Source organism: Numida meleagris, chromosome 2, assembly GCF_002078875.1.
Source record: "Numida meleagris isolate 19003 breed g44 Domestic line chromosome 2, NumMel1.0, whole genome shotgun sequence".
In the NCBI taxonomy this organism is placed as follows: domain Eukaryota; kingdom Metazoa; phylum Chordata; class Aves; order Galliformes; family Numididae; genus Numida; species Numida meleagris.
Genome location: NC_034410.1, coordinates 13,863,361 through 13,878,122, shown reverse-complemented (window position 1 = coordinate 13,878,122; position 14,762 = coordinate 13,863,361). Strand labels below are relative to the sequence as shown.

Below are 14,762 nucleotides of genomic sequence, written 5' to 3'. Positions count from 1 at the left end.
AAAATGCATGCGTGCATATATGTTTGCATGCGCGTATATATGTATATTTTAATTATGGCTCTTTAAACACCTAACTTCAACAAGTAAAACAGTTACCTTGTCGCAGAGAGGTAAACCATACCATAACCGAGGAAGTACTTTAGGAAAACTTTGTATCTTCCACCTTTGACATGTAAAAATAGTTTGTTTTCTGGATTTCTCTGCCTCCTTCTTAAAACTCTTCAATTGAAAACGTAACTATCAGCTCTTTATGATTTCAGCAAGTTTGGAAAACAATTAAATTTACCTTGATGGTAGTAATTTAGGATTTCCTAACATGACACACCAGCTGTAATTGGAAATGACAATTGGTATAACAAACAGTCTTGATGAAACTGACTGTTCGAATTTGCCTATTTATTAGTTTCATGCTGTTTTAAATTAATTACACCTGTACACCTGCACTTCAGTGCACTTCAAGCTGATGACTAGTCAGCTTAATCTGTTCTACTTGGAAATTTTGCTAGATTATATTTTTCTTAACTCTGCTTATTTATTCCTTTTTGACTACTCCTCATTTATCTGCACAAAGTGATATTCCATTTCCCTGTTTTTCAGTGTTTGGTTTTATAATACAGCACCCATGACCCTTTAACGACCCTTTGAGATCCTTCCTGACTAACATAAGCTGACATGACATAGATCACTAAGGCAAAAGGAGTCACTATCTGAGTGATTTGGTTTGGTTTTGTTTGTGTTTCTTTTTCTTGGAACAACTTCAGCTTGGGAAAGTTGTCATAGCTGCAGCGTCACCCTGCAAGTGGCACTTGGATTTAAACTCTGTAAGTCTGGAAAACAGCAGGAAGCAGCAGCTAAAAATAGCTGTAAGTGTTTCCTTATCTTCTCATGCATTAATTGACAAAAATCTATACTGCCCTCATCTGTTCTTTCCTTTCAATTCTTAAACATCTGCTTTACTGGCTTTTCTTCCTAACAGCGTGGTTCAGACTGTGACATTTTGAGCCACGGTCTAATCCTAGAACCAACACCTGACTAATAGTTTAAAATACATGTTAAATAGATGCAGCACCTGCATAACACTTGACCTCGTGAAAACAAGATATATTTTTTTTCTTTTTTGGTTGCTTATTACTTTTTTGGAAAAAGTTCACTATTCTGACTTGGGTTTGTGCTTCATTTCCACCCCAGTGTGAATGTCTCAGTATTAGAAGTTCCTCCTTCCTGTGGAACAACTTTGCAAAGTTTGTTGAAGTGAAATTTGAGAAAATCTTTTTTCTTAAGTTCTAAATGCAATGTTCTGTGCCAATTGATTAAGGATATTAATTCGCTTTTAACAAAAAAAAAAAAATGTAAATACGTTCTTAAAAGCAGGCAGATGCAAGATCAGGAAAGATGGTACTAATGTGACTGGGAAAATGTACCCTTGATGCATTGGTCTTTGAAACTCAGGTTTCTCAAGTGCAATTTAAATATATGTATCGTTAAGATTTAGTTATCATCAGAGAGCTGTTAACTGGAGTATGGTTCATGTTAAATAGTTAAATGATATACATTTTTGCGGCTGTTCAGAGTAGTTCTCAAAGTTACAAGTGCCCCTAACACGAGAGATATGAAGGATACCTAAAAGTGATCAAGTCCAATCAACAGCTGATAAAACAGTCCACTCAGCAATCTTGCTGCTGACCCTTAGAGATGAGTGTGGTTCTGCTGAATGTGATTTCCTGAACTGCTTGTAAGTGTGGGATAGCATCTAAAATTAAATTAAAAATAAAATTTAAAATTGTGAAAAGCTGCCTGCAAAACCTTCATTCAGCCCGATGATGCATGTACTTGAGCAAAAGCTTTGCAAAGTATTCTTTAATACTAAATTTTGTATGCCACTCATGTTACTTCTGTAATTTTGGTATTACACTAACTGGTGTGAATTCCATGGTTTAACTGAAAAACAGCTGTAAAGAGGAAACCTGGAGACTAATGGCTGGCAAAGCGCAGGCTGTAAGGAAGCAATCAAACAGTGGGATGCTGCTGCCGTGCCTGCTCAGGTGGGCAGGAGGAGCATAGATGTTTGCAAAGTGTTTTTGAGGTGCCAGGCAATCCAGTGCAGGTAAAGCTTTGTCTTTGTTCACACATCTCTTGAAGTTTGCTAGGAGTGTCTTTTGAAGATGTAAGCGGAAAATTATTTGAGGTGTCTGACTGGAAACGGTTGAGAGCCAAAATAAGACTGCTAACACTACCAGCGGTGTTGAGAGGTAAGAAAAGGAGAGCCACGTTACTCCACTCATTTCCCAAAGCAGCCAAGATCCAATGAACCCACCCGGTCACAGCTGAAGGAGAAGAGCACGCATAAATGTGAAGTGTGGCCGCTCCATGCTTGGGACAGTGGTTGTTGTGATGATCTTTAATTGCAGCTGTGTGCTTTCCATCATATCTGTTCCCCATTTGGTGGTCAGCAGGCAGGGGTTCCTCTGGCCACGTAGCTGTAGGTCACTTGAATAGGAGCACTGTTCACAGGAGTAACTGTCCTCTATTGAAGTTCTGAACATTTACGTGGCTGTCAGAATGACAAATAGTTTTAAAAACTTTGACCTAAGTACTTCAAATTTAACTTTTGAATCAGTGAGCTCTTGGTTTGGTTTTGTTTTTTAAATTCAGTCTAAATTTCTCTGAAAAAAATGGAGCTAATACTTCCTACTGCCAGGGAGAAGTTGTGAAGAATATTGTGTAAGTACATGGATGCAGAGAAGGAATACAGGAAGTCCTGTAGTAGCTGAAGTGGATGATTGATGCCTCAGTGATACCTGTGAAAATGAAAAGTGACCAACTGCCTAATGAGAGCACGGCCCGGCCTGTGCTCTGAGTGAGACAGGAGTTGTGCAGTACAGGCAGGTGGTCATGGAAGGGAAACCTGTGTAATGATGCCCACTGGGGACTCCAGCTGGCGTTGCAGAAGCAGCTGTGATTTTCTCATTGGCTAACCCACTTGTGCTGTTATCTTTGTGTAACTTCAAATTATGTTTTTACATATAATCTACCCTAAGTTATCTTCATATGCTGAGTCCGCTCTTCTCTCTTCTGCAAGCCTCGGTGCTTTTGGTATTACTGTGTACAACTGTGTTTCAGTCAGAACGTTTACATTCCCTATGCCGTTAAGTGTGTAGCTACCAGTGGCTTTCAGTGTTCAATTTGTAGATCCTAAAACTTCTCTGGGGATGATGTGGGTGACTGTATTATCAATTCAAGTTCATTAATATATTTTCTTAGATACCGTTAGCAGAATTAAAAACGTTACCAGTCTTAAATAAAAACTAATGATTTTGTTCCTTGTAGTTGTCTTGTTTCCATCCTATACACCCAGGAAATTCTGAACTTGTAGCAACAGTTTTCTTTCATTGAAAATTCTAGTTTAATCTTTCCTGCAGAAAACCTCGGAAAATCAGCATCTAGAAAGATCTTAATTAAATCAGGGAAATGATACACTGACCTAAAGAAAAATTATTTTAAGTCTTTTTTTAAAAAAGCAAAACCTGAGGCCTACTTTAACTTTCTGTTCATGTGCATGATTTTCTGATTTTCATCTCCATAACTAGCAGTTACATCAAGCCTTCTAAACTTTGGAATTTAGTACAGTATCAACATTAAAATGAAGTGTTTCCAGATACGACACTTTGCACACTTAAAATTGTTTAACACTATTAATATTCAGTTTTTGTTGTAAGCTGCCAACAGTTTTTTGCTTCTGAAATTTCAGATCCCTTCATGTGATTCTGAGGTGCAGCTTGCTCACCTAATGGCTACAGAATAGCAAAGCGGTTTCATGCTTTTGCTTTCAGTACGCATCTAGAACTTCAGTGCATTGCTGTAATAGGCTAGAAGGTATTAAAATAGCTTTGTACGTGAAGAGGAACAAAATAAGAATTATGTATTGCTGTTTTGAAATAATAATGTTTAAAGCTCCAGGAACATTTTTGTCAAGTACCCTTTGGAGCAGGACTGTGTTTTTTCTTTGTTCTGACATAGATTTATTCCAAAGATCAAGAGTGATATTTATAGAAATGTTGTTGGCTAAGCAAAGCAAGGGCTGATACACGCTTTTTTTTGTGATGTAATGGATTCTGAAAGTAGTCTTTAATAAAGCAAAAAATAGAAAATGGCCAGAATATTAATGGACAGGACAACATACACTTCATTGAATTAATACTCCAACACTGGAAAAGCTGTTTGCATTTTAAGTTGTTATCCATGTTAAGTGCAGTTTAATGTCTTGGAGAAGACATTCAGTCAGAGGCCCAGAAGCTGAAAAAAGCCAAGTAAAGAGTGTTGTTCTTTCTTCATCCTTTCATAGAGCCTACTCTGTAATCATCGGTTTGTCCAGCCACATCTTCACCCATAATTTGTTTCCTTCTGCTTTGAAGGAGGATAACATGTCTCAAACTTCATTCAAGTGGCAACAATTTCCCCTTCTCATAGTAAAATCTAAGAACTAACGAGGCCCTAAACCTTTAATGATCATAGAAAGAAGTATGAGACAAAATGCAGTCACGGAGGAAAAGGGTTGAAAGTGGAGAAGATGTGTAGACACCATTACTGTTTTTCTGGAGAGGAAAATGAGATTGGCTGATGGCACTGAGAGGAGCAGGGCCCTTTGCTGTCAGCAGTGGGCAGCTGACACATCGGTGGAAGCTGTACTAGAAGAAGCCTCTTGGCTTTGCCACCAGTTGAGTACTGTCACTTCTCAGAACTTTGGCATTTGGTACTTGGGTGATCAAACAGTTTCTTATTCAAGTATCTAATGCAACAATATTTTCAGATTGTGTTTTGTGATGCTTTATAGTTTAGCTCTAAGATATTAAGCGAACAGTATAAGCTATTGCTTTAAGAGGGTTTCTCAAGTGTGTTATGGTTTTCTGTCATAATGACAGTGTGCATATAGAGGGTAGGATGCATAATTTTCCAACTTTTTTTTACTGTTTAAATTTAGCTTCATTAGATTAATTTAATTATCTTATCAGTTGAAATCCTTAACTGATGACAATTAGAGTCTCGTAGCTTTTGTATCTGTCACTTGGATCTGTTTGTTGGAATCAAATAATACCATTTAAACCATAATCTTTCCCTAATCTGCTAATAGTGAGGTTGTACTGCCACACAAAAAGCCGCACAATACTTCAGTATGCTTGTACCAAACTTTTCAGTGGAGGACAGCCAACAGGCTATCTCATCGGATCACAGAACAGAATCAGAGAGTAGAATAGCCTGAGGCAGAAGGGACCTAGGACACTTAAAGTGTGTTTCATTGTACTCACAGTGTGGTGGAGCACATTGAAAGCCCTCACCAACAAACACACCGTCTCTCAGACATTGTTATGCCATCCTGTATCTTATCGTTAATAAACTTGATCGTTAAGCCTGATCTCCCTTTTCCCTTTCAAACCTAACTTTAAGCTCTTGCAGTCAGCCCCACTAATGCATGAGTAAAATTACTTCTCCCCCTTTGAGAAAGGTGAATCCAGCCAGGCCCCGCAGGCTTGGCGTCACAGAGGTAATCCCATGATCAAAAAAATCCCAAATTCTGCTGGTGCCACCAGCCTCAGAGCCAGGTGTCAGTAAGCTGAGTCCATCTGTTTCTTTCAATATCTCTACCTACAAATGGAGAGATAGAAGGGAATACCACCTGTGCTCCTCATCCCTTTACCAATCTATGTAAAGCCTCATAGTCTCTTAGTCATTCTTGGATTTCATCACTACCCACATGAAAAAGCAAGAGCAGATAATAACCTGAGGGCTGTACCAGCCTAGGACATTTCCTGATAATGTTCTCCACCCAAGCCTTAAGGAGGCACCAACCTCATGGGTCTGGTTATCAGATCCTGCCCTCTGTTCCCCTCAGAAGGGAGTCCCCTATGACTGTAACACAACATTTTTGTTTTATGGAAGTGATCATCACGCAGGGGAAATTCTGACTCGAGTGCTGTAACATAGCTGGATTGCCATCTGCCTTATTGTGTTCTTGCAGTTCCAAAGCCTCCTCCCTGCTCTGTAAGGGCACCTGTGGTAACCTAATCTCCCTCCTCCCTGATGTCAGATGATGTTATTCAGTTGTCTCAAGGATATCGCATTGAAACTAAGGTTAGTCTACACATTAACAAAATGTCTCTCACAATCTAATGTTATGACAAAAGGTGCAAGATTTCTGTAACGTTAATTTCTTTGAAGTACAGGAATTTGTTTTCTAGCACAACTTAAAGTGGTGAGCAGGGATGCTCCAGATGATGGCGTTAGTGCTGATTTGTGACTGCAGTGTCTTACTGAGTTGCTACCTACTGAGATACTTACTGTTCAAAGTTAGATGAAATTAGAAAGATCAAGTGATTGGGGTGTAGAGGCTATTACTTCCCTGGAAATAATCTAATTAGCACAGCTCACAGATGGCACATGTCTGGCTGCTGATCTGTTAGCTGCTCGTTACTTGATTCTAGAGGAGGAGTTCGTTTGTTGGCATTTGCTACCGTTAATCTGTCTTTAGAGATTTTCTGTAGTTAGCAAATACTTGTTAAGAGCTAAAGTTAATTTATAAGCAATTCTTAAACCTTTAATTTCACATGGTGCAATACAAAAACAACTTTCCCTTTTCACTTCTTTGCTAATCTCTAAGATCACTTTTTAGTTCTAAGTTTAAAGTTGACTTTGTATTATGGGGATTTTTTCTCACCTTCACACCTAGTTGTCATTTGTTTAAGTGGGACTGTTCCAAATGTGCTTTTACAGAACATTTTAAAGAAGGTTTTTCTCTGCACAGATTTGAATTAACTAATTCAGGGGGAGGAGGACCTGCCATGCAACTTCCTGAAAAAATTATTCCAGAGGAAGTAAAAGTCCTGAGAACAATTTTTAGTCTCAAATACAGAAGGCTACCAAGTGCATGCAAAACAAACTGAGCTGCTAGTTAGTAAAGTAAATATTAGCAGGCATTCACAGAGTTGAAGTTCTTGCACAGGTATAAAAGTGAACCAATTAACTACAGGAACTCCCTCCAATATTTAATAAAGTGCTTTCGTATTTTTAACAATGGAATGTTTTTGACTCCTCATGTAATCACACTGTATGTATTCTAAAACATTTGCTAACATCGTTCACTTTCTCTCCAGGAGGCTTTATGTTAAATTTGAGTATTGCATTAGTTCACTAACGTTTTCCTGCAAATAATAAGCTTTTCATAGTCTGTCTTCAGAGTTTGAGCTAATCATGCGTTTAAAAAATTGAGATGAGTACAGAAATTAGCCTCTGATGTATTTTTGTCTTGTGAATTGAGGACAATGGAAATATGGATCTGGGCATACATAAATTCTAAGACAGTGAGTAGAAAAAAAATTGTCTTGTCATATTCCTTCTCTGCAGATGTACCAGCTGCACCAGTGTGTGGCTAATTCAGAACGACTTCAGGAAGCAAAATGGACCTTTCCATAGATACTTTCTGACAAGTGGCTCATCTTTTCAGATTATTGGCAAGAACCACATTAAGCCATGCTGTCACTGATCCTTTCTTCATCGGCCTAATTCCTTTGCTCAGCAGGAAAACCTCCAAATTCTCCTGGAGATACCCTGCTGGTAAGCTGAGCGAGCTCTGCTGGGATGCTGAGCGCAGGCTCACGTGCATAGCACAGCCTGATTTATGGGATGGCTTCTGACCTCCCCATCAGCCTGTCTGTCCTGCATAAAAGCAAAGCTCCAAACTGAAGAGTAGGTGTCACCTGTTTGTTTTATTTTATCTAGTGGCAAGTTCCCATAAAATAAGAATATGCCTTGAAATTATCATTGTCCTGATCTGTTTCTCCAGGGATTTGATAAAGCATCCCTTGTACCTGTGGTACCTGCTTGTCTCTGTGGCGGCACACCTGACCCAATAACCAGGCTAAGCAGCAGGGTTAGGCTGGTTTGTTCACGCTGGGCACAAGGCTGCATCACCAATGAAGCTTTTGGCTTGCCATCAGCTGGGGTGCAGGCAGGTGGAGCTTGCATCTGCTTGCAGAGCAGTCTGTGCACTGACGCAGGTCTTTCTTTGCAGTGTGCTTACCTTAAAATCTTAGGTGAGGCCAGCATTACAGTCCAGCAATGTTGTCCTCTTTTGTACTTTCTGCAGACTTGACTCATTCTCTGCAGAAATAGGGGAGCTCAGGCATCTCTTCCCACATCTATTTAAATTTAAATGTCAGGATTAGCATGGAAATTATATACATGTAGAAGTGTCTTTTAGCAAGATAGGTGTCAGTATTTAGTATGTACCGAGTGGAAGTGCCATAACTGTGGTAACCTCCAGCAAGTCAGAAAGGCAAAAAAAGCTGAGAACTGTATGGATTTTGTGCAAGAGAAGTTACCACCCTTTGCTAATACACATTTACCTGTGAGTGTCTGGGCAGAGGCTCAAGTAAGCCTTAACCCTAAAAGTGTGTATTTCCCTTCAAGTGATGGCTTGGTATCCTGTCCTGGGTGTATTCTTCACTGGGTATTGCTGCACTGGTCTTTCATACTCAATTACCATTCACATATACATAGCCAGCGTGCTACTTCAATATGTGTGCGTGCATTGCCTTCTTTGCCACACTTTGTGTCATGTTCCCAACCTACTGAGTAATACTCCATCATATGAGGGCTGTGTTTCAGCAGGGTCAGTTTCTTTTAACTCTTGGTTCATAGCTTAGCTGAACCATTTCAGTTATGTTATTTCTTCTTCCACTCCAGCTTCTGCCCTCTGCTCAGATAGTTGGAGTAAGAAGCACCACAAGGAGGGGTGCTCTTCCTTGCAGGATTTACAGTAAGGTGTCCTCTATTGGTTACCTGACCGTCAGATGGGTTGTAGCAGTTTTCAAGGCTGTTGAATTTTGTAAACAATTTATACATACGTATGTGTATGTCTATTCTTTATATACAGTTTTTAAAACTCAAACTATGTATTTCTTTTTTATTTTTCTTAGAGGTCACCTCCGATACTAACGAATGCAAACAACAGGTATAGTTTTATTATGTTTTATGTCTTTTACGTTGTTTCATTGGTTTTGGGTCTCATTCTGTTCTAGGCCTCTTTGTAGTTTGGGATGCGCTCACTTTGGGTACTGTTGGGAATGTGGAGCATCACTCTTGGTAGCTGGAGGTCTTAAGGTTTGATCCATTTTCTTTGCATGATCCTTTCACCCTCTCTGGTGGAGTGCCATGGCAGGGCTGCAGCTTTCTTGGTCTCTTGTGACAGTGCTCAGTAGCTGTGTGCTGGAAGATCTTCAGTTCAAGCCTGTCAGCTCTCCAGCTCACCTGAGCTTTGTGGATCTCAACTGTGCTCTTATCACAGTGTCAGGAAACATGTCAGAAATTTTTCTTTTATCCATTGGAACTTACTATTCCTCCATGGCTTCTCCAAGGTTCTGAAAGCAGACTACTGTGAGACTCACAGTAACCACTGAATCAGCCGTGTGCCAGACTTCTCTCAATTGCCAGGTTACAAATGTAGTTCTGTGTTCAGCAAGAGGGAAGATATCTGTTTCATTGCGGATAGTTCGAAGAAGATGCATTCTCAGTATTATGAAGTGTCTGAACACCACCTCCTAAAATGCTCCTACAGGTAAGAAATGCTATGCAGCCTCTGTGCTTCTTCCAGAAACATCTTGCAAACAGCAGGTGAGAGCCTTTGTGATTGTGAAAAGCTGTTGGGATGGCAGCATGAGAAATCTCTTTTACAAAACAAATGGAAAATCAGGGAAGGAGACCAACAGAAGATGATATTCTCAGAGCATGTGGTATAGCATGGTTTTTTGGAGAAAAAAAGTTTCAGACAGTCATCAGTTTTCCTGATAACAAGTAAAAAAATCCATTACTAAAGCTTAAAAGTATCAGAAGTATTGTTCTATTAGAAAAAAAAAATTAGGAAATTCAAGGTAGGCAGAGGGCGTACACCTCAGAAAATGAAGTTTTCAAGCTGTGGGGGCATAACCAAGTTTCGGTATTTTTGCAGATACTGTCTTATTGTGGGAATAACTGAAAACATTTCAGTGTATCCTCTGTGCTGATTTCTAGGGTGTTTCGGGATGTTGGTAAATGCTTTTGATAGTTATGTAGCTCTTAACTGATCTGAATGCCCTTTATCTGGGAGGTCTCTCTGGTTCCATAGTGAGAACACACAAAGGCAAGAAGGCACAGCTCACATCTGCCCACATCCGTCCTAATGCATAGAGGCTTAAACATGGCACAGTCACACCAGGTACTGAGACCTCTTCCTGGACAGAAAGATGTAGGAGTGCTGGCTGCTCATGGAAAATACTAGTTTTTTAAAAATCAAGGCCACAGAAACCTATGAGCTTTGCTGATGGTTGCTGCAAAGCTTCACCTCAACCTCAAAATGCTGTGAGCTAAATCTAAGAAGTGAGTGAGCTTTGAATGGAAATGGGGTTAAATATCTTAGCGTGGTAGGGAGCTGGATGGTGTTGGGGTTCTCCTTCCCCATCCAGGGAACACATTTTCCAAAATGAACTGTCCATAGTAGAGCACTGAGGAGCGTTGAGTTTGTGCAGAAGTAGGACTTTGCTTAGTGACGTTGAAAAACTGTCTTTCTGCAGAAGTGGGTATCAAGTTAGAAAAGCAAAAACTGTAATGGGAAGGTGCTTTCCAGTGCCTATCCCTGTAACAAGCCTGTAGGGTGTCAGTAAAATGGAAACTGTTTCATTACTTTTTACTTTCTTATTCTTTCCCTCTCTCATATTGCTAATTAACTATAAATTGCTGTCAATTTCAAGTCTGCATTTATTACAACATTTCTGCCAAAGTGCCACATAATTATAAATACTTCTAATTTTTGTCTTTTTTTTTTCCTAAGCTAACTTGTAAAGGCTGGAAATTACCATTATTTTGTCATATTCTTATCGAGTGTTCTTGAACTCGAGAGAGGAGAGGAGAAATAAGAACTCACTCGTATTGATGTAATTCCATTCTGTTTTTCCTTTGTGTTCGTTTCAAATGCTTTAAAATCTCAAGAAAGGTAGAAAACAGGGTTTGCCGTGAGTCAAGGTTCTGCGTAAGTCTTTTATTTGTGTTCTGCTTCTGGGAAAGCACAGAGGAGCTGTTTCATATTCATATAAAATCTTTGTATAGTAGATTGACTCTTGTAATGCACGTGTTATATTAACTTCATTTGTGTTACTGTATGTTTTTAAATAATGCTGTTGGAGCTGGATTTTATGAGCAAGTTTTAATAGTTCCATTTCTTTCAAATCTGTTTACAAACTATCACATAATTGAGCTGCTTTATTGATCTCACAGAGATTACGCATCTGACACTATTTGCACCAGTTAATAAAAGGTTTTGTTGGCTTTCTTTAAACGGAGTATTTGAGAATGCACAGTTCCGTTGCTCTGTAGAATTTAAATTGCTTATGTACCGGAATATTTACTACCCTCTTTGTTGTTTCATTTCAGAATGACCTTATTTAAAAATGTATGAGGCTATTTATAATCGACTCTGTGGCAGTGATTAAAGAGGTGTGAATAATAGCTTATTGGAAGTTGACAGCTCCTTGTTTGCTGAACCACTGCTAGAACGTTTCTGCTGCTCAGTTGTACCTCATTTTTCTAAGGGAGGCTGCATTTTGACAAGTGCTCAGAACAGGTATATGCAGCTGACATTTTTATTATTAAAAAAATTCTGACTTCATTTCTTTAACTACACATAGTTAATTAATTGCTTACCTGCGTCTAATGATCTCTCTGTGGTACATCGTTAAAATAAGACTGAAGACAAAACCCAACGTTTTTACTTGGAAAAATTAGATGTTGTTCTTCCCGAATAAAAGTGGATGCTCTGAAGGAATTTGACCAAGCAGTCAGACATCTGTCTTTCTGATGAGTGCAGTGCTTCTTAGACTGGTCTCTGATGCTTTTGATCTTAGATCAGCATCCTAAATATCTCCAGAAAGGACATGAGGTGCTTTCTCGCTGCTATTCAAAAGTAAGATTCAAGGAAAAAAGGGCTGTGATTTATTTGGTTGCAAATCATGCTTAAGTAATTCGGGCTTTTGTTAACAACATGAATAGAAATCAATAAGCTTGTAGGTAAGGCTGATAATCAGATAATACTGAGTGTTTATCCATCCAGCTGATAAGCACAAATAACTGTATGGCTTATGCTGCTATTGGTGGTGTCTCGTTTGTCCTAGTGAACTCATTCTGAAGGTAAACGGTAATTAAAGCCCCCGTTCACTCTTGTGTCTTGACTTAGAAGAATACATATTTCCCTGTAGGTCTGTAGACACCCTAGAGACAACATAAACCTAAGAAACTGAAAATGATTTTGGAGAGGTTATGTCAGAACTTTGCAAGGCCTTTCATGTGCATCTTGAGTTTCTCCAACCAAAAAATTGCTACTCATTTTTCTTCGCTATTTTCTGTATCAGTGACCTGAACGTACTTCAGACCTTACCAGGCACATCAGAACTGTTTATTCAGAGTGGTGCAGAAATTCTTCTCATTTTATATTTTCACATTTGCTTATTACTAAGGAAGTTAGTGATATTTCTGAGTTGTCATTCTGAATGGTACAAATCCCAGGAGAATTATGGAAGGAATTTTTAACTTCTGCTAAACCTTTAAAAATTCTTAATAGAGCAAGTGGCTATGAATGAAATGCTGTCATACAGATGTCTTCCTGTAAGAGCTGGCACATCATTTCACAGGTTTTTTAATGGACTACTATAGTGTCCAGGTATTGTTTAAACTAAATACATTGTAAAAATAATCTCCATTACCTCTCTTCTTAAGAACTAGTTTGCGCTTCTAAAAGAGTGGGGGTGCAGTTCTCTGGGTGTGCTTGGATTATGGCAATGCATCCTTTCTCTTATCTGGTTGGTGATAGGGCTGCACTCAGCTTCCTCGAAACATTGCACCTGCAAGGATCGTGGCATTCCAGAGCTGTTTTCCTTGCCCATTGCAGGCAGCCCAACAGCTGGGAGTTAATTCTCTGGGAGAAAGGATTCTGACTGCAGTGTGGCACGAAGAAAAGAGTATGTGGCTTCGCAAAATGTACAGGATTTAATTTAAAAAATATATTTGTAATAACAAAATTCTGGAACTTTGGAATTTATTCCTAAGCACTAATATGCTTTATATTGCATTCTTATTACTTCTATATGGTTTATTGTCATAAAAAACCTTAAGACTTCAGTCGTCACCTGTCGCTCAGACTCCAAATCACAGACAGTATAAAATCACATTTGTGTTAAGAAAGTTTGGTTCCTTTTGCAGCTGCTAATGGGTTTAAGCTGATGGGAGTGGTGGCACGAGGCAGCAATAAGGCAGAGGAGAAGCCTGGACTGGAGCCAGCGTGGGGAACACTCACATGTGTTTCTCTGCACAGCGCAGTAACGCTGAGGTTGGAAAAGTTTAATTACCCACCCCACTCCCTCTTACATTTTTTTTTTCTTTCCTTACTGAGTACTTGTGTGGCCTTGAGTTTGTTAATCAGCAGACCTCATAAGCGAGCCAGATGATGTATTGTTACAGTGCCTTTTACAGCTGCTGCTTTCCGGAGTGCAGTGATTACCTGCCGTGCCCAAACCAGTTGCTTCCTATTAGAGTGCAGTGGTTACTAATTGGTCTAAATTTGGCTGCTACAACAAAGTTAATTTTCACTTCTTTGCTGAAGAATATTTTAGATCGTGTTGTACTTAAACTGTAATATGAAGCCTTGTGGGTCTGTTCTTAATTTTTTTGCCCTTTATCTCATGGCGTTCCTTGTCCTCCATAAAAAATAATGTGTCATTTAGTAAAAAGATCGATGTTCTGAATGCAGGGGTGAATGTACTAACTCATATTTTTATGAGGGAGTATTTATTTCATCTCATATGCCTCGTGTTAGGCTTTAAAAACCCAAGAGTTTTCCCAGCACACAGCAGATGTCTCAGACTTGTATGCAGTGTCTTTCACCACCAACGCTGATCCTGGAATTTCTCCTCCTCAGCGATCCAGGAGCTGAGTAAAGTTGTTGATCTGATGTCAGATCCAAGGAGAAGTGTGGATGTGTTTGGTTATTTCTGGTGCTTACCACAGTATTTTCAGCTGGTTCATGAGACACATGAGGCAGCGATCCATGCTGGCTGAAGTGAGTGCCCAGCCCCCAGCTGTGAAGGCAGTTTGGGGTGGCTGGGAGCCATGGTCTCTTTCTGTACCATCCTCAGTGTGGTGGAAAGTGATCTTTTTCCCTTCTGCCTTTTCCATAAGTATTATTTCTGTCAGCCTACCTTGCATAGTTGTGGATTTTCCCATCCTTCCACCTTTGTTTGGGCCGTTTATCTTTCGCAGGTATATTGATTACTATTCATTGACTTCTCCATGGCCTTCTGCTGACTGACTGCCCTCAATACAATTCCCAGCACCTCCCTTCCACTAGTAGCATTGTGGCTTTCAAAAATCAGGATTCCCCTCGAGAGGAAGTCAGGGGATGACTTAATCCCTTCCTGATCCTGATCCTTTCAGCTCATGGTCATTCTAGTTACACTTGTAACCATGAAGATGTCTCAGGTGTTTTTAGGAAAAACAGAATAATAGATAAGTCTTCAGAATGGGTTTGGGTATCTTCTTGGAAAAAAATTATAAGAGGTTGGAAAAAGTATTTCTCCTGTTTCAGAAGTTCCAAGAGTCAGATCTGATCATGCTGTAATGCATCATACTTTTTAAATACCATGTTCCCTTGCGCTTTTTCCCTTAGAAAATAAAGGGTCTAGAGGTCTAGA

The 14,762-nt window shown here is 39.5% G+C and overlaps 1 protein-coding gene and 1 long non-coding RNA gene across 2 annotated transcripts in view; both read left to right on the top strand.

Annotated features, from left to right (window-relative positions):
• The window catches only part of LOC110393551 (sulfated surface glycoprotein 185-like), a 90,329-nt gene that overhangs the window by 61,456 nt on the left and 14,111 nt on the right, over positions 1–14,762 (top strand). The window lies entirely within an intron of this gene.
• LOC110393553 lies at positions 8,082–11,636 on the top strand. The gene is made up of 3 exons (XR_002435035.1): positions 8,082–9,004; positions 9,408–9,607; positions 11,455–11,636. It is a non-coding gene; the product is annotated as an uncharacterized LOC110393553 (long non-coding RNA).